Source organism: Aedes albopictus, chromosome 1 (genome assembly GCF_035046485.1).
Source record: "Aedes albopictus strain Foshan chromosome 1, AalbF5, whole genome shotgun sequence".
Classification (NCBI taxonomy): Eukaryota; Metazoa; Arthropoda; class Insecta; order Diptera; family Culicidae; genus Aedes; species Aedes albopictus.
Window position 1 is genome coordinate 45,619,321 of NC_085136.1, and position 27,485 is coordinate 45,646,805.

Sequence of the window (27,485 nt, forward strand, 5' to 3'; positions counted from 1 at the left end):
ATATTGTGCAGAAATTGTCAAATAACATAGTGATGAAAACTTGTGAGATATGGTGGCAATATGGAATGAACTTTTCCCAAATGGTTAATGATTATGTTTTCGCATCACACTTACACATGTACATTGTACTGTATGCTAATTAAATTTAACAGTTTGCCAAATAGTAGCGTACATTGGAATCCGTAGTACCGACGAACGTTGGAGTTTGCAATGTTGTAAAAAAAAAACATTTTTTTTCCTGTAGATCCCCCGTGAGCAACTGTGTGAACTTCAGTGAAAAATAATCTGAAAACTTGCCTCAAAAAAGATTTGAAGTGCCTGAAGCGACTAGACACAATGGTAAGTTTTGAATGATTCCTAAATTTTGGTTTCTGTGTTGTATCTCGTCATATGCAAATTATTTTTCAGAATTCGTGAACTTGATCCCGCATGACTGTGTGCGACTGTGAGGTTTTCCGGGAGGAGCGACGTATTCGACCTGCTGCGCGTGGAAATTGTGTGTCTCTTACGAATAAAAATCCGCTCCCACCGGGCCCAGGATGGGACGTGTCGCAAGTCAGGAAAATTCAGGAGACATCACTGCCAATCCTATCGGAAATATCATGATCCAAGATGCTCCTCCATCAATGCAGGATGCGCTGCTCAGCATGATGCTTATATAAATATTCTTTGGATCGTTGATAAATATTTGATGAATAAAAAAACTTCAGTGAACGCATAAACGCTCTTTTTTATTTTCAAACGATTCAAATATAAATTACCCATAAATCAAACCTTTAAATACCATGAAAAACCATATATCAATAATAATCCATATGGTTCTCGTTTTTCTTCTAGCTATATTGTTAAACTATTCTCTTACCGTAATAGAGACGAACCAGCCAAGGGCTGAAAGTCTCTTCAATAAAGACAAATCAATCAATCAAATCTTACCGTAATCCAGGGTCAAATTGATCACTTTAAACAACTTTGGCGGATAACATTAGTGACAATTCCAATTTTGCGAAAAAAATTTCTGTAAATTCAGTACCCAGTGGATCTCCATGAAACCGTGTGGCAGAATTTTATTCAACAAATTTATACTTTAAGTTCAATAACTCCAAAAATAAAAAAAAAATGAAAATGTCACTTTGGGGCGAAATTGATCAGCATACAATTAAAGACCGCCCCAGAAAGTATGGACGCAGTAAGACAATACTGGCATTTTAAAATTATTGACTAGTAGTTATTTTTGTAGGCTACATCCTGTTGATCAACCTATTCTCTCAGCCTATATATAGCGGTTAATGCGGTTCCAACAGTTTGTTTCAAAATACATCAACTTTTAGGGGAACATTATCGTAAAAATGTGCACAAATGATGTACATAGCTTAAAAGGACACTTAGGAAATAACCAAAATGTGGAGGGAGTAAGTGAGAAATCATTATAAGCAGCAAATACCAAACACGGTGGGGAGAACACGTTTGAGCATATACAAAGACTGGGTCAAAAATAAAGATCCTGCTAACCCTCGTTTGGATAAACGTATAATGAAGTTATTTGAGCACAAGAAAAAACCTTCTAACTAACACAGAGCGACATATGACCAAACAAGTTACCATTCCGAATTCCAATGATCATCGTGGTAAAGAACGTTTGCATATTCGATCCTATAGTAATCAGAAACAGCCAAAACATAGCTCGAAACAAGAACCATCGATCAGCCACAGACAACTGAAGACTAGGTGCGTCCATACTTTCTGGGGCAGTCTTTAAGCATCGGTTAAAAAGGAAAATTGGCTTACCCGCTTAATTTTGCTCTTCTAAACTCGAATAACGAGTTAAAAATCTTACATCTGGTAATGTTGACACCTTAAATGCAAAATTAAATTTTTAAGTTCCCCCCTTAACGCCTAAAGTAAGGCAATTACCTTTAAAATAAGTTATTTCTATCACAATAAATGACTATTTCATCAAAAAATGAACTTGTTTTTACTTATTTATGTTCAGAATAGCTACATAACTTCCCAACCAAGCTTGTTATGTTTTTCGGCTTTCAGTCACATAAAAAGCGTTGATTATTCTAAATCATTGCCTACGTTTCGATCCTATGGTTGGGATCTTCATCAGGGCTCGATATGAATCAACTTGTGAAGATCGTGTTGATCATATGGTGGAATGTCGTTTTCATTGGGTTCGGGCACCGCACTTGTAACTTTAGACCAACCAGCACCCTGGTTGAGATGGTGGGTGGGTGGTACGTTTAACCGTTCGAGTCGCAACACTTGGCACTTTGGGAACACTTCTCCCAGAAGTTTTATTGTAAGCTACTACCATTCCCACTGGAATGCAATAAATGACTTACACCCACTGTGTAGAATTAGCATTTAAGTTAAAAACTTATTAATAAAAATAAAAAAAAAAACTTACACCCACTGACATTTAATTTCTTCGAAAATTACTTTGAAAATAGGAATTTATTGAAAAAGTTCCTATCCAGCAAATAAAAGTCTTGCGATATCACATCGCTTTCGCTGCACATCAGTTACGGCGTAAAACTGATGTAAAATAACATTCTTTCCACGCAGCAAATCTGCTGCGAAGCTTGAAAGTAGGTCTAGCAATCGCTAGAACCGAACCGGTACACAAGTCACACACACACACACACACACACACACACACACACACACACACACACACACACACACACACACACACACACACACACACACACACACACACACACACACACACAAGTTATCGTCGAAGGGTTGTTCTCTCAACACGAGCCTACGATATGGCCACCGACTCCATACGGCCATACAGGCGAGGAGAGAGTGAGTATCACCAACGACGAGCTGATAGCAGCGGCCAAGAAAATGAAAGCGAAGAAAGCGCCCGGCCCGGATGGTATCCCCAACATAGCGTTGAGAACAGCTGTCGAGGCCAACCCAGATATGTTCCGGACATCTCTGCAGATTTGCCTAGATGAGGATTGTTTCCCGTCTCAGTGGAAAAGGCAAAAACTGGTACTGCTACCGAAACCAGGCAAGCCCCCCGGTGAACCAGGTTCATTCCGGCCGATATGCTTGCTGGATACGCTCGGCAAGCTGCTAGAAAGAGTCATCCTCAATAGGCTGACAACTTTCACGGAAGGAGAGCATGGTCTGTCGGGGATGCAATTCGGATTCCGAAGAGGGAAGTCAACGATAGATGCTATCCAGGCGGTTGTTGCTACAGCCGACAAAGCAAGGACGAAAAAAACGACGGGGTAACCGCTTCTGTGCCGTCGTCACGATCGATGTGAAGAATGCATTTAACAGCGCAAGCTGGGAAGCCATCGCTACAGCGCTGCACGAGATGAAGGTTCCGGACTACCTCTGCAGGATTCTCAGTAGCTACTTCGAAAACCGGACTCTGTGCTACCATACTAGTGCAGGGCAAAAGAACGTCACGATAAGTGCAGGCGTCCCACAGGGGTCTATCCTAGGTCCGACGTTGTGGAACGCAATGTACAACGGGGTGCTGACACTGCAGCTACCGACAGGCGTCAAAATCGTCGGATTCGCGGACGATATCACGTTGGTGGTAGTTGGCGAGTCCCTAGAAGCAGTGGAGATACTTGCTACGGAGGCGGTAGATGCTGTTGAGAACTGGATGCAGAGGAAGAAACTATCCATAGCCCACCAGAAAACGGAGCTGGTGCTGCTCAGCAACTGCAAGGTGGTGCAGAAGGCTGCAATCATAGTCGGGGAACATGCCATAGACTCCAAGCGGGAATTGAAGCATCTCGGCGTTATGATCGACGACCGGTTAAATTTCAATAGCCACGTCGATTATGCCTGCGGAAAAGCAGCAAAGGCGATCACAGCTTTGTCGAGGATCATGCCGAACAACTCGGCAATCAGCAGTAGCAAGAGGCGGTTACTAGCTAGCGTATCCACATCGATCCTAAGGTACGCTGGTCCGGCTTGGTCGACCGCAACAAAAACTAGGAGGAATCGAGTTCAGCTCTGCAGCACGCACAGACTGATGGCCATGAGAGTGGCGAGCGCCTATCGCACGATATCATCGGATGCGGTGTGCGTGATCGCCGGAATGGTCCCTATCGTCTTCGTTCTGGAAGAGGACAAAGAGTGCTACGAGGCCAGGGGCGCTAGAGGAGCTCGGAAGGCAGCGCGAGTCGTCACGATGGCGAAGTGGCAACATGAGTGGAATACCACAGCGAAGGGAAGGTGGACCCACCGGCTTATTCCAAATCTGACGAAATGGGTGAACAGAGCTCACGGAGAAGTCAATTTCCATTTGACGCAGTTCTTGTCAGGTCATGGCTGCTTTAAGAAATACCTGCATCGGTTCGGACACGCAGGGTCGCCGTTCTGCCCCGAGTGCGGAGATGTAGAGGAATCACCGGAACACGTCCTTTTCGAGTGTCCCCGCTTTGCTGTGGAGCGCAGTGAGATGGCAGCAATCTGCGGTGCTGGTCTAAGTGCCGACAACATCGTGGCCAGAATGTGCCACGACGAAGCCTGTTGGAACGCGGTGAACTCCGCGGTAACGAAAATGATGTCATTTCTCCAGCGGAAGTGGCGAGAGCTGCAAATGAACGATAGAAGAAACAATCCGGGGTAAGCGTAGTAGTTCCGTCCGCGTGTGGTAAATCTGCCGTCTGGGACTACCGGTGTCATGAGCAATTAAGGTGTGGAGCTTACTGGCTCTCGGTCGGTATTCGGGAGAACTTCCTACGTCGGGGAACTCTCTGTCGGAGTAGGATAGATCCACTGCCGGGGAGTATCCGAGTAGTGCGCGTGAAGTCATTGTGCTCAATGGCACACGGGCGGTAACGGGAGAACGTCTTTCGTCGGGGACTTCTCTGTCGGAGTAATACAGATCCACCGCCGGGGACTGTCAGAGTAGAGCGATCGGGAAGAAGCACCGGAGCATGGTCGTCAGGGCGCCTGTGAACCGGAAGCCGTCTCCAACCAGAATCGCAGGACCGACCTTGGCATCTGCCCGGGAAGTCGGTTGAGGGAGAAGTTTCAGTGTCGGGAAACTCTTCGTCGGGTAGGATATATCCACCGTCGGGGACTATCCGAGTCGTGCGCGGAAACCTCGAGTGCTGATTGGCACTCGGGCGGCACCGGGAGGACAACGTTCTCGGGGCAAATCAGTAGGAGCCGATGAACTCAGCGTGGCTCTAGAATAACAAATTTGATGGAAGTGGTACTAACATAGAGTTTACCGCTCAATGGCGGCACATTAAGCAATAACAAGCTAACCGGAGCCGAACGGCTAAGAACGATTAGAATAACAAATTTGAAAAATAGCATGTATGTCGCTTAGTGGCGATACTAGAATATTAACAGCATACTAACGAAGCGGTGCGCATAGCATGAAGAAGACTAGGATAACAAATTGGTGATGGTGCACAAGGCACATAACGCCTCCCCTCCGAAGAAATACTGCATGGTGGTACCGGAGGGGAATTTAAGGTGGAGGTGAACTAGGAGAGTGTTTTTAGTGGGTAGGCGCACATTCGAATCCCACACAGCGTCTTTAGAAGATTTTTGGACTCCTAGAATAAAAAAAAAAAAACACACACACACACACACACACATACACACACACATACACACACACACACACACACACACACACACACACACACACACACACACACACACACACACACACACACACACACACACACACACACACACACACACACACACACACACACACACACACACACACACACACACACACACACACACACACACACACACACACACACACACACACACACATACACACAAGCTAATCGCCAATTAGAATTTATTTCCAAAATCGCCCGTAACTTTAAAGATCCCCAGTGTTTTAAAGCATTACACCGTGCCCAATAAGTTCTCATACAAAATACAAATTTACAAAACATAATATTATTTCACATCTGTGATTCATATTTTCAAAATGAATGCATGTATTGATGGGCCACATAATACTGATTAAATAAAGCATACGGTTTAGAATAATGTTATTTTCTATTTGTTTTTACAAGCTTAGCAGTACACTTCCGTTTTCTGAAATCCGTTTGCTCCGGCACGCAAGAAAAATTTTTCATTCGACGGTAACTAAAAAGAGTCCAAAAGGTAAAATTTTGAGTTTTTATCCCAAGTATTGTACCAGATGGATATACTAAGGCGAAAACAATACAATTTTAGTTATGATATGGTAAGAAATTTGCAAGTAAGCTCAACTTGGGCTGGTTTCCTTGAAAATGATCGTTATATTAAAGATAAACGTCATTAAACGTAAATTTTGGACGAAATTTACCACAATAGGGATACAAGCATGTGAGAATTGATCAGAATTTTCGATCTTTCTTGAATAGTTCTCTTGCTAAAGCAAACGCTATATGTTTTATATTTTTGAAACAACTGGCCCTCTGAGTGTGTTAAACTACTCGAAAAAGTAATATAAAACTTTATAACATGTTTAAATAGGCTATTTAATTTAATATATGATTTTGTTGATTTGGGGTAACATTGATCATGTCAGTGATCAATGTTCGTTTGTTTTGAAAATACCCTTGCTTACTTAATTCGGGGTCGCTGATTTCGAATACAAATTCTTACAAGTTATGAGCTTTTTAAGCTATTTCAGGATTAAAATTCTCTAAACCTCAAATAAATGCGCCATCCAACACCTAGGAGTCCCGGATAGCTTACGCCGGCTACTTGAGAGCTATTTCCAGAATAGGGTGCTACTCTATGATACGGACGAGGGCGAAAAAAGGTACCCAAGCCTAGAGGGTAACATTGGTCCATCGATCCTACGGATTCAATAGAAGTCAGAGAATTTGACGTTCCAAGTATCTTAGAATTATGTAAGGGTAGGCGGGGCAATATGGACACCCGGGGCAGAATGGACACCCTCAATATTTTGAAATATGCAAACTTTTTTGAACTTTTAATGAATGGAGAATGTAGTCCATTTGTCTAAAACGTAGTTTCAGGAAAGAAACATTCGAAATTAAAATTATACTTGATTTTACACGAAAAAGTTGCGTCCTCCGTTTTTTGTGCATGGAAATTATAATTTTCACACCATCTAAAATACGATTTAGTGATTAATTTATTGCCGGTCGATTAAAACCTGATATTTCTAGAACACATGCAAGTAGTTTTGCTGTATCCACATGCTTAACATGTTTATATTTTCTTCTTTATTATATCAAAAATCAAGTTTGGAAATATCTTCTGCTGCCGGGGCAAAATGATCACTCACCTTTTTGAAAGAAGCGGCAAGGGAAAAATAAAACCTAAATCACAAACCAACCAAATTCTTCGATTTCAGTATATTTTCGGTTGAATGTTCACTATAGTAGACATAGGGTACAACAAATTGGTCAAAAAAACGACAGCAGTGGAAAATAGTTGTTCTAGGCACAGCTGTACATGCCGACAAAAACGAAGCTTTATCCAAAACAGCCTGAATTTAAATTAACTGAACAAAAATGAACTACTTCGGCGAATTATTCATCCATAATAATTGTTTTGTAATGAAATGGCTTTATAGGTGTAAATAATGTACGAAATTCTTAAAAGTCTCATGGTGTCCATATTGCCCCATGGGGGTGTCCATTCTGCCCCGTATGCTTTAAGACGGTCATGAATAACTAACATTTTTTGAAGTGAATAAATCATTTTTCTTCGTGAGCATTCTTGTGCAATAGATGCTAAATAGACTTTAAAAGGATACATGTATCAAAAAACTAAACTTTTTTGACATCTTGCCAGGTAAAGTTGGCAAAATCCTTAGGGTGTCCATATTGCCCCGCCTACCCCTATTCTAGTAGTTAAGCACACAATATGCATTCCCGTCATATTCTCAATGTGCGGAATAGTGGCCCAATGTCACCCCGCACAACGGTACAAAATCACCGCGCAACATTCCAAGCGCACGAAAATGTGCGTTATTTTTGAGTTCTAAAAATGGTTGCACTGCAGCAACCTTGTTTCGACGTCCTCGGTAGTGATGGCGACTGTTGGCTTAGCCGCTGTAGCTGCTGCAATGGCGCGCAGCGATGCACGTTGAGCTCGGGTAGGATGGCCGAATTACGGTGCGGAGGAAGTGGTGGCTGGACGGAAGGCCTCCGATTTATTATCCACGAGAGCTTGGCACGGACAAAGTCGTGCTTCCCAGGTTGATCCTCCAAAGGTCAATAGGGACGCGACAGAGCCCAGCGACCCGGCTTCGTGTACTTAGATTCCTGCTAGGCCGAGCGGGAAATGCCACGTCTTCTATTTCCCAAATTCGGACCTGGTCCGGCGTACGCTGATTAGCGACGTACGGGGAACCGAGCTCTCGGACTCTCTCCACCGGGGTTTTTGACGTGTGGTGGAGTCGACGACGGTTTTTGGCGACCGTCGGAGTTATATCGTTCGACTTTGGCGACGAACCTCACTTCTCTCCGTTTAACTGCCTCGAAAGGCGGGCCTTAGCGGACACCCGAGCTCTATTCCGTCCTTCCTAGACGAGGTTGACGCCTGAAGACGCCATGGAACCCCAAATTCGACTCCGCTTGTCGAGTTCTCACACTTGCACCAGCCCGTACAATAAAAAGCGCCTAAGCGCTGGAGAAAGTCCAACGCGAATAAGATTTTAAAGTTAAACAACACGAAAACACTAAAATACACTTAATAATTACCTTTTTATCTACTACAAATAAGTATGTTGTAGAACGTCGCGAATAACGGTCCCGCAGACCGGAAACACGTACTAACAAAACTGTAGAGCAACAGAGAAAACGTTTAGAGCACTTAAACCAGAGAATACACCATTTCACTGCATTACCTTCGGTACGTGACTCGAAAGGTCCGAAATTCACTATAACTTAGCTTCAAAACTTAATCTTCAAAAAACGCGATCACTTCTACACTCCAGCCTTGTAGCGAACGAAATGACCGAGCTTAAGTCATTTTGTTTAAAAGAAACTTACTCTAACAATCCCCCTATTCATTTAGTAAATTGCGCCAACGAACTATTCGCATGGCGATTGAAATCAGTTGGCGCCTATCTAGGTTCGTCAAGATGGTGTAATTGAGATACATATTTTCAGGAGCCATTACTGTACTCACTACGTAGTTATGGCATATGAGTTAGCCGAGACACAAACCAAAAGTCGACATACATAATTTATTGCTAACACAAATCAGTCACGAGCAAATTCAGGGTATATTCAGGGTTTATATTTGATTCAAAACATTTAGTGTACTTCTTAAAATATTCTAATAAACTAAAACTAAATTAAGCGAATTCAAAAGCATTTTGCTTAAAAAAAACGTCAAAACCGCTTTTCTATCTACTCTATTCAATACAAGCAAATGCATTTTTTTTTTTTAATTTATTTATTTAATTAAAATAAAGTTCGTGTGACAATTTTAATCGACTAACCTAAATCACTACCCATCTTAGTCCTACTTGTCTCATCAGTTGCCATCAACAAATATTTAAAAAGTTTCCAAATTCCGCGTTAAACACATTCCTTTTGTTCCACCTCATCTCTCATATTTCTTTTTTGAAAATAAACAACGATGGTTCATGAACCCTCAAATTAAATGCAATCGCTTTTGCTGTCAACCATAATGCAGCTTTACGCTGTTTGGATGATAACGGAATACTAAACTGGAGAATATCTTCTATGTCATTCACGTTTACCTTCATATTGTTTCTTATTACATTCGTACACCAGTCCCAGATCATTTTGGCTTTGGGGCACTGTTTTATGCGATGTTCATTGGTATCGGAAAGACCGCACTTTTCACATGTTGTGACGTTAATATGACCTATGTTGTATGCTTTAAGTTTCTCTTTATTTGGCACAAGATCATTCACGAAAACAAATAATTTGGCCCGATCATTAAGCGATAAAAAGCTGGAACTAACATTATCCCAAATGTTTTGCCAATCAAGTTGGAATCTTGTTTCGACTAATGGAATCTGCTTATTTTTATCGATAAAGTATTCATACATGAGATGAGTTGTCTGTAAGTTATAGTTATTTTTGATTATTATCCCTTCGCGCAACCATTCTCTAGCATTTCTTGTTAGCTTCCCGCTAATGTTATCATTCTGTAAATAAGATTCTTCCATATTTTGACCATTCCCATCAAAGTTGTAGAAAATATTTTTCAAAAACAACGCTTTGCATTTTGCCTCAGGGTCTACTAGACGAAGACCACCTTTGCGATAGTCCATGTAAAGCTGGTTTCTACTGAGTTTGAAAATAAAACTGGTCCAAATGAATTTTTCGCATGCTGATTTAATTTGTGCAAGATGTTGATTAGATGGCGGGATTATCTGGGCTACATACCACAATTTAGACAATACGAACACGTTTAAAACTATACTTCTTTCTATTATGTTTAGCTGTCGGACATTATGAATTTTTAAAACGCCCTTCACATTAGCTATCAATCTTCCGTAATTGGCTTTTACCATTGAGCTCCAAGTTTTCTGAAAAACTACTCCCAAAATCTTCAAAGAATCAGCTTCTTGGATGCGCTGTGGACCTATACTTGCAATATTCAACTTTAATTTTTCATTTTTATTTGTCAAGTGGAATCAAAACCAACATTATTTTACTTAAAGAAGAGAAAAACGTCAAAACGTTACACATGTCAAAAGAAAAATCGAGAAAGAATCCGGTGAATCACACACCACGTGCTAATCTGTGACATTTCTCGACGTCAAACTGTTGTCAGACTTGCTCATTTGAATGAGCAATAACAATTAAGAAATTTCTTTTAATTTCATGAAATTTCGCCAAGTTTACCAAAGCATTTGTAGATTTTGAAATTTTGATTATTTTCAACATTTTTTTCTGAGAATTGTTTTACCCCGTTATCCTCTCAAGAAAAAAAAATATGTGATAAAGCATCTATTCTTGAATAGAATAACGAACTCTGAAAATTCGAGTCCGATCAGAGAACATCGTAGCAACGTTATTTCGAAAGGGGGTTGAGTTAGTCCGTGTTACCCTACTTTCCCCAAATGAAAAGAATCCAATACATAATTGCATTTCTTAGTCATCATTTTTCTGTTGAATTATTATTGAAGAAAAACCCTTGAAAGTTAAATAACGTTTTCAGAATTTGCGGGAACACTTCTTTTTAGACAGCTAAAAATATGGGGTAAAATGCATACTAGACCGATGCAAATTTTGAAATTTTCGCTCCCCTATGCTTAAACGATCACAATTTGGGTTATGATTATCCTGCCAAAATTTGAGATTTTTTGGATCAAATTTGATTGAGCACACGCCATATGAAGTTTGCATGGAAATTACTATGGAAAATGGAATCTTTTATTTGCACAAGCCGAAATATCTTTTCATGATATCTTAAAAATAAAACCGATATGGATTCACATAGCCTAAACATAAATCTATCAAAGTGCCGAAGATACATGACACGTAAAACCTATAGAAAAATTGTTATTCATTTAAAATTTAATTCAAATCTTTAGTAATGATGTTTTACTTTTCGTCTTGGGAACACTGCGTGGGGTAAATTATGCCTAGTAGGCAAGGAAAATTATGCAACGCAGTGTGTCAAAATAAAAACACAATTCGCTGCAGCTAGAGCGGCACCAAGAATGTTAACTGCTAATAATCATCCGTTCTACTGCCACTTCTTCAAGTTGTGTTTCCGCGGACCGAGGAAGGAGTCTAACAACTTCCGTATTCTCTGGACTGACGACTGTAGGGTCAAAAAACAACATTGCATTGGGTTGTCAATAATCCATTACATTCGGTGCCATGCACGGCAACCACCACCATGTACCTTGTACCGACTTTTTGAGCCCTCTAAGCAGAATACCCTCTTCGAATGAGTGAAATCAGTTTTGTACACTCGTTCGGGTACCACCACAGACTTAAATTTTATCCTACTAGATTTCAATATGACATTGGAAAGACATTTCTAGGAATAAATGAGCAATTTTCTGGGAAAATTTAATGATTGTATTTATTTGTCTAGCCATAAAATGTTATGAAAGTGTCCTTTGAATTTATGTATCGGCTCGTATGTAGTTCGGATAGTCTGTGACAGGGAACGTTATCCCCTGAAGTTCAATTGTTGAAATGACGGCCGTTCACTTCCAGATTAAGATTCAGATTGAGTTGTCAAGCGTTAACTGTAAGATGAGCCAATATCGTATTCCCGAGTACCTGGAAGTGGAGGAGTATTCTTATCATCAATTTGCGACTGTTTGTCTCCATCCTAAGCTGCATCCTGTTACTCCTCGACCAATTTACCATCACGAAAAAAAAACAAGAGTAGCAGTACTCGCTGTTGCTGCACGCCATCGCATTCCCATTTTGACATTTTGCTTTGTAAAATTTTCATTTGGCCTACTAGGAAGAATTTTGCTCTCGCAGTGTTCCCAAAAGTTAAAGTAAAAGAGCATTGATAAAGATTTAAAATCAAATTTTATTGAATAACAATTTTTCTATGGGTTTTACGTTTCATGCATCTTCAGAACTTTGATAAATAACTGTTTAAGCTATTTGAATCCATATCGGTTTTATTTTTAAGACATCATGGATAGATACTTCAGCCCGTGCAAATGAAAGATTAGCTTTTCCATAGTCATTTCCATGAAAACTTTAAATGGCGTGTGCTCAATCAAATTTGAGCCAAAAAATCTCAAATTTTGGCAGGATGATCAGAACCCTAATTGTGATCGTTTAAGCATAGGGGAGCGAAAATTTCAAAATTAGCATCGGTCTAATGCATACCCAAATAAATTTTTTTTTCGAAAGTTTTTAAGTTGGCGCATTTGGGTCACATATCAAATAAAAGCTCTTGGGTAATCCTTCAAAACGTAGTACTCAGTTTTTTATTCTAGTTCTGTTGGAACGAAAACAGGCGCCCTGAAAATCGTCAAAAAAAATATGAAAATAGATATCAAAGAATATCCAACGGAAGTGCCATTGGAATAGAATGTCCATGCAAAATTTCAGCTGAATCCGTTAACTTTTGCGGAAGTTATTGCGATTTTAGTGATTTTACCTATTTTTAGACATGAAATCTTTGAGAGCTATTTTACCCCACTTCTCCCTAACAGGAAAAATCTGAAAATCGGCAAGTTATCATCTTTTATATGGAAAACCATACCCTGAAATTTTCAGCTCAATCGGAGCACATCGATTCCACTTCCTTTGGAAAGGGGGTTGCGGTTCTCGCGAACTGGCTCTTAATGGCTACAGAGAATGACAAAACAGAGAAAAAACACTGGAAAAGAAAACACAAGCGAATTAAACTTTTATACCAGCAGAGCAAAGAAAGTCGAAAATACATCCCATGTATGTGACATCGGGGGTCCCCAACACATCTCGCACAGGAACAAAGGGTTGTCTACCTCGGGCCTCAAGGGTATTCAAAAGTAGTGCTCTGGAGGCGTCATTATCCGGGCATTGCCAAACTACGTGGTCGATGTCATCATAACCGGAACCGCACTTAGTACAAACGTTGCTGTACGCGAGGTTAATCCTGTGTAAATGCGCGTCTAGCGAGTAATGGTTGGACATAAGTCTTGACATTACGTGAATGAAATTGCGACTTACATTCAAACCATACCACCACACTCGCAAAGAAACATAAGTAATAATGGAATTTAACCACCGTCCCAGCTGGCCATCTCGCCAATCATTTTGCCAACTTTGAAGAGAACTCTGGCGAACAAAATGGAAAAATTCATCATGTGAAATTCTTCTATCATAGATCTCACCTTCCTGTGCGCCCACCTTTGCGAGAGAGTCCGCCTTCTCATTGCCATAAATTGAGCAATGCGAGGGGACCCATACAAAGGTAATCTTGTATGATCTTTCGACCAGTCACCCATCTGCTCCCTTATTTTTGTAAGAAAGTAAGATGGATGTTTTACAGGTTTCATCGACCGGAATGCCTCAATCGAACTAAGGCTATCCGAGAAGATGAAGAAATGGTCCACGGTGTGTTGAAACAGGATTATTATCGCACTTTCATGAACCTAAAATATTTTTTCGTTATAAGTTAGCCTTAGCTGTATATATTAAGATTCTGGAGGTTAAAAAATCTTTCATCGGGGAAAATGAAAATAAATTCGATTTTAGTAGTTTACCACTTATCCCATATGATATGGTATTACGCAAATCTGATGAACCTAAACTCCGCTTGAAAAAGTCCCCTTTCTAATAATAAATTTGAAATCATTTAGAGAGACACGAATGTAAAGTCTTTAAAACGAGTTTAAATTTGTTTGGCGTTCGTTTCATGTGTCCAGCCCACTACAGTCTGCCAAAAGTCATAAATCATAAAAGTCTACATTCCTTCTATATGTCTGGCAATAGATATTTGTTATAGAGATAAGCAAATACTTCCCATTAGTGCGACGCATACATTTAAGGAAGCACCATAAACTTGTGACTCAAACCATTTGCAGCATGTGTGAATTTTCCTGAAATGGTGGGTATTAGTTGCTCATACTTTGCATGTCAAACCACATCCACAAGGATATTAGCCAAAAAGTATGAGTCGATTATACTGAGCGTGCGTGACTTATTTGTAAAAGTTCTGCCTCTGATCTGTGGAAGACTTTTGTCCATACTAAATCTTAAAATTTTGAAAGACTTATCTCCTTGTTTCTTATAAAATGATACCTTTAGGTTTAAGTGGGCAGTTGAGTCTCAAATAACAAAAAGTTGACACAAAATACATAAGTCGTTGTCATATGGCCCCCTTAATGCTAGAACTAGGTAACTCGTTTTTTGGAAGTGCGGGTAAAAATGGCTGGTAAAACTAATCCTGGTATAAAACAACCACTTTGTTGGTCTTAAAAGATGAATCATTATGTGTTTTCATAGTTTCAATGGATAAACTTTTGTTTATTATGGTGTATGTTCAGATAAAAACAAAACTCAAGAAATTTCGCAAAACCAGTTACCTAGTTCTAGCATTAAGGGGGCGATATGATGTTAATGCACTCAAAAAACTTATTATTCAACATTTTGTTTAAAATAAGGTACACCGGGGCAAGTTGAAATGGGTGGGGTAAGATGAAACAGCGGGTTAAAACGTGATATTACCCAGTCAACCAGTGATCGTATAAGGTGTTGCATAAGATGTTAAAGTGGAGGCCATATACGTACATTTTACATGCGCCTAAATGAAGACGTGTACGCATATGGCTTCCACTTTATCATCTTATGCCACATCTTATACGATTACTGGTTGTCTGGGTATCTAGTCATGATAAGCAATTTGAATGTTATAACATTTTTTTTAATCAAACAATCATTTGGTCAAGGAAAATTATACAAATTGTATTGAAATCTTTTCCAAAACCTTACAAGTTTTTATAAAGAATTTACCTTACCGAATGCAACGCATGCTGAATATATGTCAATGTGAATGACATATTATAGTATTAGCCTAAAATATATCGGAAACATATCAATTCACAAGTAATCTGATGAATTTCAATAATAGTAGTCTCGTGCAGTGATTTTTTTTCTATGTTCGTCCGGGTATTCTGTAGTTTTATTTTATAAGATACTTTGGTCTTGATAAAAACTTCCTGCATTTTAACGGTTTCAATGTTATGACTGCATGAAATAAAAATTCTTTTTTCCCAAGTAAAATACCTTCTTTTTTGCAAAATGAGTTTGACAACAGATTCAGTATGGGGAGAAATGTCACTTGTCCTTGCAGAGCGTGATAAAAACAAAATAAAAAGGAATAGTTATCAGAACGACTAGTCATAAAACTGAAAAACCACTGAACTTTACTTACAAAGTGAAACTATCCATTAGAGTTGAATTAAAAAGTCACCCGTACCTTCTATGTGTTATAACTAATTAGCAATCAAACTCTATTCAATGATTCCAAAATGAAGCATAAAATAACTAATAAAAGTTCTTAAAAAGTTGTATCGAAACCTCAAATTGCGTCAATCTTGCCTCACTTTGCTCATCACTGTTTGTTTTTTTATATTTATTTTATTACATTTCCGAAAAATTAATGTCTTCTTAATCTTGTTCTTTTAAGTTTTTAGTTTATAAATTTAGTTAAATTTGTTCTCAGTATAAACAACAATAAACAAATCTAAAACTATGTAAAAAGAAAATAGAAGAACAGTACTTTCCTTTTAATTGCACTACGATTTTGCATTCTTTGACAGATACGTATTTCGACCTCAATTGTTAGGTCAGAAGGCCGGCTCCAGAGGCACGTTATCCTCCATTTGGGAAATTTGTGCCTGTTAGGTCATCTTCAGTGTCTCGTACTTAATCCGATATTATTTTTACGTACATGTATTCATAGGATGAATTTTCACTTGTAAGTAAAACATCGAGCCCTGCAATATCAGAGCACAATATACATAAAAGTTTTTATTATATTCGATGAGCTATCAGTATTTCTGTTAAACTTGCTCAAAAATAACTTTATTGGACAGTTTACATAAATGTTAAAAAATACGCTTGAGTAAGTCACCATATTTGTTTAATGATTTCGCAATCGAAGCATCTTTCGTGGCCGTGTGATCGTCGTTTAGGTGTATCGTTACATGGTTTGGCATGCAAAGTATGTGCAAGTAATACCCGCCATTTCAGGCAAACTAGCACATGAAGAGTATGTGCTGCAAATGGTACGAGTCACAGGTGTATGGTGCTTCCTCAAACATATGCGTCGCACTAATGGCAAGTATTTGTTTACCTCCATTACAAATATCTATGTACCAGACATATGGAAGGAATGTAGACTTTTATGATTTATGACTTTCGGCAGACTGTAGTGGGCTGGACCCATGAAACGAACGCCAAACAAATTTAAACTCGTTTTAAAGACTTTACATTCGTGTCTCTCTAAATGATTTCAAATTTATTATTAGAAAGGGGACTTTTTCAAGCGGAGTTTAGGTTCATCAGATTTGCGTAATACCATATCATATGGGATAAGTGGTAAACTACTAAAATCGAATTTATTTTCATTTTCCCCGATGAAAGATTTTTTAACCTCCAGAATCTTGATATATACGGCTAAGGCTAACTTATAACGAAAAAATATTTTAGGTTCATGAAAGTGCGATAATAATCCTGTTTCAACACACCGTGTGGTCTACGGGCATGTTGGAAATCATCCCCAAAGCGAAATTGATTGCGGCCAGCTCAGCAACATAAACCGAACAAGGTTCCTGAAGTTTGCGGAAGGCGGTGAACTTTTCATTGAAGACACCGAAACCAGTGGATCCATCTATGCGAGACCCATCAGTAAATTGACATTTTGGTACTTTTCGTTAAAAATGCGAGGAATAGATATACATCGAGATCTGGTAATCCATGAATAGCTTGTTTCATGGACTGATCGTACTGTCATTAGTGAAGTGTACACGGGGAGGATGATAACTTGGTAGGCTTATGTCAGATGACATGTAGAACAGATAGATTTTCATGAATTTTGATTGAGTGTTTAGACTGAGCATTTCTTCGAAGTTTTCAATGACAAGTGTGTTGCTCACTCCACACTTGATAAGTAACCTTAGCGAGAGCTCCCAAAATCGGTTCTGGAGAGGTTTCACCCCTGTCAGGACTAGACGTGTGCGCCGCCGTCGCCGACGTTTTTTTGGCGCCGCCGCCGCCACTCAAATTGACCCGGCGCGCCGCTGTTTAAATTTTTCCACGCCGCCGAGCAAAATTTCCCACGCCGATCAGAAAGCGACTTGGGTATTTTATTTTTCAAGCCAGCACATAAAACAGTACTGTTCCAACCTGTAGAGCTACTACTAGTTAAATATTTGAACAATCTGCATTGGATAATATTTTTGGCGCGTTAATTCTGTATAGTATTTATTGATTTAGGGCGCATTTTTTTTGGCATAAAAATTTGTATGTGAGTGTTTTTAGGGCCGGGAAGGATCTTAGCTAGATCTGAGCCGCCTCCTCCTGAGTAAAGGATGACTCCCATACAAATGAATTTTTAGGGTCCTCCAAGAAATCCTTAGAGTTTCCGGGGGTCATATAGGCGTTTCTTGTGGGATTCTCAGGGAGTTCTTGTTGAGTTTCTTTCAGAAGTTTCTCATGAGATTTTTAAAGAGGTTTCGTCTGGGATTCCTTTAAGAGTTCTTGCCAGGATTCCCCTAGGAAGTACTTCCGAGATTTTTCCAGAGATTTTTTCAGGGATTTCTTAAGGAATATCTTCTGAGATTACTTCAGGAGTACCTAAATATCTTCAAAATTCCTTCCGAAATATCTCTAGAAATAATTCCGAGTTCTTCCAGGAATCAAAGATTACCTCAGTCATTTTTACTGTGATTGTTTTGGGAATTTCTTTCGTGGTGTCTCCAAAAATTTAATTTCTTCACAAAGATTCCTCTAGGATTTCCTTCTGTGATTCCAATAGAAATACACTAGAACTTCAATGGCGCTGTAGTCGCTTTTCCAATTTAATTATATTACTGACTTCAAATGAACAAATCCAGCTTTCCACGCACGCCATAATGGCCGATGCCATAAAACAATTTGACAGTATCCTAGGGAACGTCCATAGATTACGTCACGCTTTGAGGGGGGAGGTTCGGCAAAGTATGGCGACTCATAAAAAAATCCAGAGATCCAAACAAAAAATGTGACATAGAGGTAGGGTGGTTGAAAATGGGCCATTTTTGCGTGACGTAATTTATGGACGTTCCCTTGCAGAGGATCTTTTGTATTGGTAAACCAAATAGTCTATTTTACGAAACGACAACAGTGTTGATATTGATATTAACACTCACGGGCTTGGGTGCAACCTCCTGTCAAATTTTCATTCATGAAATGAGCGATCCGCTGATCCGAAAAGTCTCGGAAAATGGCTCATTGACACTTCTAGTAGCGCTAATGACGCTGTAAGAGCGTGGCAAACTAGATGTTAGTCAAACGAACAGTCGCGACGTAGGACTTCTGTGGCTAGTTATGCTAACGTATTTGCTCAGGGAGCTCCATCTAAGATTGGTTTTGGGGTTCCTTCAGAAGTTCCCTCTGGGATCCTTTCTGAGATTCCTAAATTGTTTCTCCAGGAGCCATTCTCAAGATTCCTTCAGAGATTCTTTTTGGGGATTTCTTCCGGGATTTCTACAGGAGTCCCAGCAAACCAGAGATCACATAAGGATGTTAATTTCAAATTGTTTTTATGTACAAATAAAGTTGAAATTATTAAAGATGCGTTTACTATTCAACTGCAATCGTTTGCAAAGTCAGCAATTTCATCCGATCATGCTTTACGTCTTGTATAACTTCTACTTCAAATGGACAATAATGTAATTTCAAATTAGCATCCATATACAATATCTTTTGCAGTTGTTGCGATTATATTGTAATCTATAATGTTTGATTGTTCATGAGTTCATATTTGTAAATCTGAAATTATACAGGGGGAATCTGAGTGCGGTGGCAGTGAAAAGTAAATCTTTTAATGTTTGCTAAATTTGGAAGAATTCAGGTTCCCTACCTGGGCATCCGTTCTACTTCAACGCTGGACAACGTCCGTACTGGTCGTATCGTGGAATTCCATTAATATCGGTGTTAGCTAAGATTTTCCTTCTCCCGGACGATTGAAAGCATTAGTTTTCCATCACCTCCATCAGCGCTATTGTTTGGACAAATTTGGACGTTTGGTACGGTTTTGTGTATTAATGTTTTTTGATTGCATCGCCCGCACACCGCACTAAGTGTCCACTGACCCGCCCGCAAAATACATATATTTGTTAAAATTCTGCACACTACATCATGACATGAACGGCTCCGTGGTAGAGTATCTGGATTTGAAGCTGTTGATCGAAACATCGATACTCGCAAGTTGATTTGTTTTCGTTTTTTTAGTTTTTATTGTTTGCAAAAAGGAAATCACATTGGTATCCAAACACAGTTATAATTGAAGTTATATATTGCGACAGATCAATTCATCTGCAGTTGTATATAACAAAATGATTTGCGTGAAATGTACGTATATGGCCTCCAGATTTGTACGAATAGAGCAAATCTGTGCATTTTAAACAATCTCCCTTAATCGAGTAAGGGTTCACTTAGCAGATTTGTAGTTGAATAATGTGAACCAATTTGTTGGCTGTGGTTCCGGGAATCCTCCAGGCATTCCATTCTAGATTCTCAATAGTTTCTTAAGCAATGTCTTCGGAAGTTTTTTTTTACTTCCAGAAGGTTTTCCCGGAATATAAACCCAGGAATTCCAACGATTTCACCCGATTTTTTCCGGGAATTCTCCAGGAGTTCTCTCAGGGATAGCTTGAAGAATTTCTTCCAAGATTCCTACAGAAGCTCCTTCCAAAAATTCACTCTGGGATTCCTTCCGAGAATTTCATGCGAGAGGTTCTTCTGGGATTTCTTAAGGAATCCTTTCTGAGATCTTCCAGTATCCAACAAGAGCATTTTTTCAGTGATCTTCTAAAAACTTCTCCGGGATTCTTTTTTAAAACTCCATCCGGGATTGTCAAAGCAACTCAAAAGCAACTACTTCTGAGATTGTTTAAAAATTTTGGGAATTTCTTCTGCGCTTCTGTCAGGAATTGGTTTTGGAATTTAATCAGGAACTCTTTGAGGAATTCCTTAGAAAATTCATGCCGGGATTCTTCCATGAAGTTCTACTGAAATTCTCTCAGAAACTGATTTCGTTCCTTCTGGTTTTCTTCCAACAGAATTTCCTGGAGGTATCTTATATAGAACCTTTTAGGAATCTAAGAAGATGGTTCTGAAAGAATCGTAAATTATTTCATGATTCATTCTAATGTTTTGAAATTTTTAAGAGGCGAGTTTCCTAAAAAGCATCTGAGACAAATATTATGTTAACCTTCCAGGACGCGCGCCATCAAGCAACCGAAACTGCATCTCGCTCGTCGTTTACAACGCGAGCGCGGTTTTTTGGTAGTGTTATACTTTTTACAACAGCACGCGTGCTGAAGAGTTAAGGTTCATAAAACCTTTCATGGAATAAAGTGTGCAGAGTACACTCTGACTCTTTGACTTGCAAAAAGTCTCGAGGGATCACACAAAAATCTCTAAGAATTAAAATTTTGAAAAAAAAAAATGTTAGATCACCTTTCGCTGGGTTTTTTGATTTAGAAATATGAAGACATTCTTTGATTGTTTATTCAATTTGTGAAAAATATTAAGGATTAGTTTTTGAAAAAAAAACTGAATAATTGCCCAGTAAAGAATCGCTGCAAACATTTTAAAGATTTTTGAACAAATCTGTAGAACTTTCAAGGATAAGGATGTTAAAAATATAAATTTAAGACACATTAATTGTTGAGTTCAGAAATCATGCAACCGTTCAATAGCATCCTGTCCAATTCTAGTCTTAGGCCTTTTTGGTACCCCTGTGAGGCTGATACCCTGATAGTAATTTATCGAGCAATCCATAAAACTACCACATTTATGATTATCAAATATTTTTTTAATAAAATCATAGGAAAAATTTCCAAACTCATTCTTGGAGGGAATTTTTATGGTATGTATATGCGTTATAGAAGTCTTGAGGAAACCCTAGAGAAATTCCAAAAACATAAAACCTGCTGAAATCACTTGGTAATTACCTGAAGTTTAAAAAAAAAACTTTTGCGGAAATTTCTTTCCTTCGCAAATATTTTTTGAAGACTTCGGTTTGTAGAACTCCTGCAAGGGTTCTTTAAGGGTTTTACTACGGAATCCTCAAAGTTTTTATTTTGAGTGTGTTTTTGGAGGCAAAATCGAAACGCCGCTTTGAGTTTTTGGAGGCAAAGTGTACAGGCCGCGTTTTCATTCGGATCGTCCGTCGTCGTCGTCTATTTGACTGTGCTCATCTTCGTGATTTTGGAGGCAAAGTGAAGAGGCCATTTTATTCATTTGGGCCTGCCGCGTCGTCGTCGTCGCAGATTTGGCTGTGCTCATCTTCGTACGGGGCGGTTAAGTGTGATTTTTGAGGCAAAGTGAAAAGCCGCTTTTTTTTCGGGCCGGCTGCGTCGTCGTCGTCGTCGTCAATTTGAATGTCCACATCGTCGTACTCGTGTGTAGTTGTAGCGGTTCAGTGTGATTTCGGAGAAGAGGCCAGTTAGTGGAAGATGCTGTAGCACATACGCACTGGACACTTCGAAGGATGTTTATTGGTGAGCTCTTTCCATTTTATCATAATAATAATAATAATAATAATAATAATTAATGCTAAAGGATTTATACAATTCTGCTCTGGTTTTTGTGTATTTATCTAACAAATATTGATAAGTTCGTCACGTGATGTGTCGGCGCTAGTTCCAAATGCACATTTAGTTGATAATAAATAATTTCCTTTCATTTTTTGCATGAACACAAAAATTTGAATGGTTCGTCATCTTCGGTGTCGACATTTGTAATATTTTAGTCCAAATGAATAAATGTTTTGACTCAAATAAAGGTTGCATGAATTTCTGGAAAAAGAGAGGGTTGGTAAAAGATAGACGGCGAACCGTGCGGAAAGGTCTTTCTGATTTATTTATCACGTGTTATTTTGTTAATACTTGTGAATTGATCGCGTTCAGCATTGTCTCGCGCGGAAACGCAAACTACAGATGCGTCGGTGTTTAGCATTGTGTTCTCCTTAGTTGCGAATGAATAACTTATGTAGGGTGAGTTTTGAGGCACAAAAGATCGCGTTCGTCGTCCAAGGTTTAGTAGGGTATTTCTACTAAATAGCGAGCGCATTATTAATCGCTAATCGAAACATTACACTCGTTTACCACGGCAAAATCCTCAACACATCTCCATTTCCTCTGTCCAAACTCCTAGTGATTTCTCGTAGTAACGCAGAGAATTCCTCGGTTATTGGCCTAAGCGAGAATCACGTCATCACTTCCTTCCCTATCCTCAATTGACCTGCATTCGGACGCGGCCGGCGCTGGTATTGCTTATTGAAAAGTATTGGGATTCCAACATTTACACAATGAAGAGAAAGCTAATCCCAAGCATCATCTGTTGGTTCTTTGTGTAAATGTAGTTGTCCTTGCAATAACAGAGGAGCAACCGCGGGCGGTCAATCATGCTCATGCTCATGCTCATGGAATCCTCAAAGTTTTTATTTTTGTTTTGTATTGTATGAAATGTGTAACAATCTCAAAGGAATTCCTGAAAATATGTGTGCCATACCAACAGGAATCACATAAAAAAGTTACTGGAAGACATACTAATGAAATCTTTTAAAAACTCAAAGTTAAATTTCAGTGGTATTTTTCAAAAATTCCGAAGATTCAAATAATTGATGAACTTCCAGTGTGCACTTCTGCAAACTGTAGAATTGGCACACACAAAAGTATTCCGTGTTGACGTTTTTTTTTTTCAATGAAAAATCTGCTCTCAAAATTACAAAAAAAGTTAACAATAAAAAATTAACAATTTTATTTGTCACGCCGATTACGCCGCCGCCGCCGCCGCCGCCGAATAGGGTGTACGGCGTGACGCCGGCGTCGCCGCCGCCGCTGCCTCAAATTACCAAATACGCCGCCGCCGGTGAAATGGGCTTCGGCGCACACGTCTAGTCAGGACCTCTAGGCTCGCATTATGCGTTGAGTGCATACAGCCGAGGGCAATACGCAAACAACGGTATTGAATTCGTTCCAACTTTAATAGGTGACAGTTTGCTGCTGAGTGGAAACAGAAAGAGCCATACTCGAGAACCGATAGAATAGTCGTTTTGTAAAGTTTTATGAGGTCTTCCGGGTGAGCACCCCACCATGTTCCGGTAATTGTGCGTAGAAAATTGATCCTTTGTTGACATTTTTGCACCAAATACTTAATTTGGGTACCCCAAGTGCCTTTTGAATCAAACCAGACCCCAAGGTATTTCGAAGTCAAAGACTGGTCGATTTCCATTCCCAAAAGATTGAGTTTCAGTTGGGCTGGGTTCCGCTTTTTAGAAAACACAACCAATTCGGCATCAACATTTCAAAAGGGCGTAACTGCTTTTACAACCAATTACTTCTCACAGAGCTGTGCATCGTATATCATTCATCTTACGCAATTCACATCCATTAAACGAAAGAGGAGGATTTTATCTTTCTATTTGTGCTAGTGGATTGCTCGGGAGGGATGAGATACGGTCCACAGCTTTATGAGAAGGCATTGGTTGCAAAAACAGTTACGCCCTTTTGAAATGTTGGTGCCGAATTGAGTTTTTTGCAGAGCAAACTCGATCCCCAAATCTCTTGCCCAGGTTGACAGATTATTTAGAGAATTTTGCAATGGTCTTGTAGCGGTATTTGATAGAGATCCAATAAATTATGTTTATCTTATGAGTAAGCAAAGCAAAACGAATAGCAATATATAGTCAAAGTCAATATCATTTACAACGAACAGCAGTATATTTCATTACTTGCATGCAATAATGAAGTTAGATCACTCACGAATAAACTCAGTTTGCTCCTCGGAAGTTATCGTTCACTCACTTGGAGCGTACATAACTCATCTCACCAAACATGCGCCAGGGTCCGTTGGGATTGAGTAACATCTCCCGTCGGGATCACTTGTCGTTTCTTTTACACTAAAACCTCCATTTAGGTAATGAGTCGGGACTGCCTAAATAGAATTTTTACCTAAATGGATTCATTACCTAAATGGATTCAGTTTATTACCTAAATGGATTACAAGGTTGCAAAGAAGTTCAACAAGGGAGAGTTACTAGAAGATTTAAAGGAGATCATGCGGAGTTTCAGATGGCTTTCAAGGAGTTTCATGAGGGGGTGGGTTTCAGGAGGGGAGGGGCTTCAGGGGCGTTTTCGGGGGTTTTGGAGGATCTTAGATCAGAATTTTCATTCAAATGACTAGCTGGGCACGAAAAGCCTTGCGAAAACCCTGCAAAATTCCACCAGACTGAAAAAATATTGAATGTCGGGTCAAAGTCGGGTTAATTTTTATCGTATGTAGGGCCATTGTTGGACCAACATCGAACAACTGTTGAGTCTATATTGGGTTTGGTGGCCATAATAAAAACAGGTGAATGATAGGTTGATGTCGGGTTTGACGTCATCAATGCTGGAGCTGATATCAATGGAATGATGGAAGGATGGTTGATTATCTCAATTTCAGCTGGAAATGACGCTGGATACCGGCACTTTTCAACACTGCATGGGGGGGGGGGGGGGGTGTTTAGGGGGCAACATTGCACCCCCCTCCCCCCATACCCACCCCGCCACACCACTCACTACTTCTTTCCCATAAACCAGTCTTATACCTAATCTTAAGTACTCCAACTGATTTAAACACAATCAAATTCCATTTAGGTAACGTTACCTAAATGGAGGGACCTAAATAGATTTTACCTAAATGGATCCTACCTAAATGGAGGTTTGAGTGTAAAATAATAAGACGTGAATGTAAAGAATTGAACCGAGCTAGCTTAATGCGAAATGCTTGAGAGGGAAAAGGACAAAATCACTGATCGGCTCAAAGGGTAATCGGGAACCGACTTTTGATAAGATCGTTCCTCGATTTCCGGTACGAAGGCCAAAACCCGAAATACGGCTTTACTGAGGCATCTCAAGTTCTGTCTCGTCCACTTTGATCTGACCCGTGGAAGAGGCAGGAGTGTGAAGTCTTTTTATAAGTAGTTTCGCGGTGTGATTGTACAAGGTCTGTAAAACGTGAGAAGTGTCTTGTGATCCGTGTATTAATTGTTAGGTTTCCCTCCCGATAGGTAATAAGGTGCTAAAGCAATAAATTAGCTAGGTTGTGCGGTGCTGTGCGTGATTGCTAAAGTTAAAAAAGGTAAGAAGAGAATGAACGCTTCCTGAACAAAACCTCACCCCGTCGAATAGCCGTTCGACGGCTTTTTATTTGCTAGTTTCGTTTCCCGCACCACCAACCTCCCCGCTCGACACACCGCACCGATTTACGCCAGAATTCCACACTTCTGACCCCACGCGCCAGCTTTGAAGTTTCCTAACTGCCGGGCGGAGTTAGAAGGGAGTTTGCGTCGTCACCATCGCACTCCATCAGAGCGATTTTCCCGCCGTGACGCAGAATTCACTGCGCCAGCGGCCCTCCCGGCGTCACCAACCGGCGCCATTCATTCGCGGCCCCCTTTTGTTCATCCGCGTGGGCCAGCGTCGCAGAGGCGACGCGAAGGACGGGGCGACGGTACCGGCAATGCAGAGACGGTAAAGCAGAACCGACTGTAAGTAGACCGCCACTATTTCTATATTGATGGAAGAAGCCAAGTGAAGATTGTGTGAGAGTGGGAAGCGTTCGAGAAGCTAAAAATAGATTGATAGGAAAGTAGAAATCCGCATAGATAGGAGAGAGTAATAGGGAGAGGAAAAGTGAGAGTTTTGAAAATGTGAAGTGGGTACCCGAGTAGAAATGTAAGACGGATAGAATAAATGTTATTAGAAGTTTTGGTGTTTCTCTAAATGTTTGCAAGTTATTATGTTAGATTGAGTCTCCCGTTATTGATGCACTGATTGTAGGATAGTTTTCACGTTCCGTTCTTTGTTGTTGTAGTTTTGTTGAAGTTTTAATTCTCCAAGTCGGACTGCTTGGGATACTCAGTCCTCCATTTCTGTCCTGAAGCGTGTAGGTAATTGTGGTCGAGACGGACTTGGCCTGTGATGAGATCAGTCGTCCACGTGCCTTCTGTATCGGTAGGAAGTCGCGTTTCCGGTTATTATTTGGGTCGGTCAGTCGATAGCGTTTTGAGTACTTTTCAAACGTGGGATATTTTGCTAGCTCGTTCGGTAGTTTGATTTAAAACTGAACTCGCCCTGAGGTTTGAGTTTGCCGTGCAACTAAGAACGACAGGTGGTCCTCTTCGGAGGTGGCGCATAAGCCACTTGTTTCCCCTTCAACCCGAAGCCCTAGTATAAATTCCCTGAGCCGCCTCGTGCCGGCTACAGTCTTTGCAACATTTCTGCATGTGGGCCTTTTAGCGAAACCACAGCATCATCTGCAAGTTGCCGTAGCGTGCATTGTCCTTCCAAGCAACTATCAATGTCTTTCACGTAAAAATTATACAGCAAGGGACTTGAACATGAGCCTTGGGGTAGGCCCATGTAACTAATTCTGGAAGTTGTCAGTTGTCCGAGATTGAAACTCATATGTTTTTCTGATAACAAATTATGCAAGAAATTATTTAAAATTCCTGGAAGTCCACTATTGTGCAATTTTTCTGACAATATGCCTATGGAAACTTAATCAAAGGCGCCCTTAATATCCAAGAAAACTGAGGCCAGTTGCTCCTTTTCCGCAAAGGCCGGTTGAATATCTGTTGAAAGCAACGCTAGACAATCGTTTGTTCCTTTGCCCTTGCGAAACCCGAACTGTGTATTTGAAAGCAAATTATTCGATTCAACCCAATGGTCGAGTCGCGATAGGATCATTTTTCCTACCAATTTCCTTAAACATGATAACATAGCAATTGGGCGGTATGAGTTATGATCAGACGCTGGTTTACCAGGCTTTTGAATAGCTATT

General features: G+C 40.0%; 1 protein-coding gene across 3 annotated transcripts in view; it reads left to right on the forward strand.

Moving 5' to 3' along the window:
- The window catches only part of LOC109397890 (glutaredoxin domain-containing cysteine-rich protein CG12206), a 258,145-nt gene that overhangs the window by 157,481 nt on the left and 73,179 nt on the right, over positions 1 to 27,485 (forward strand). The gene's annotated exons all lie outside the window — the stretch shown is intronic.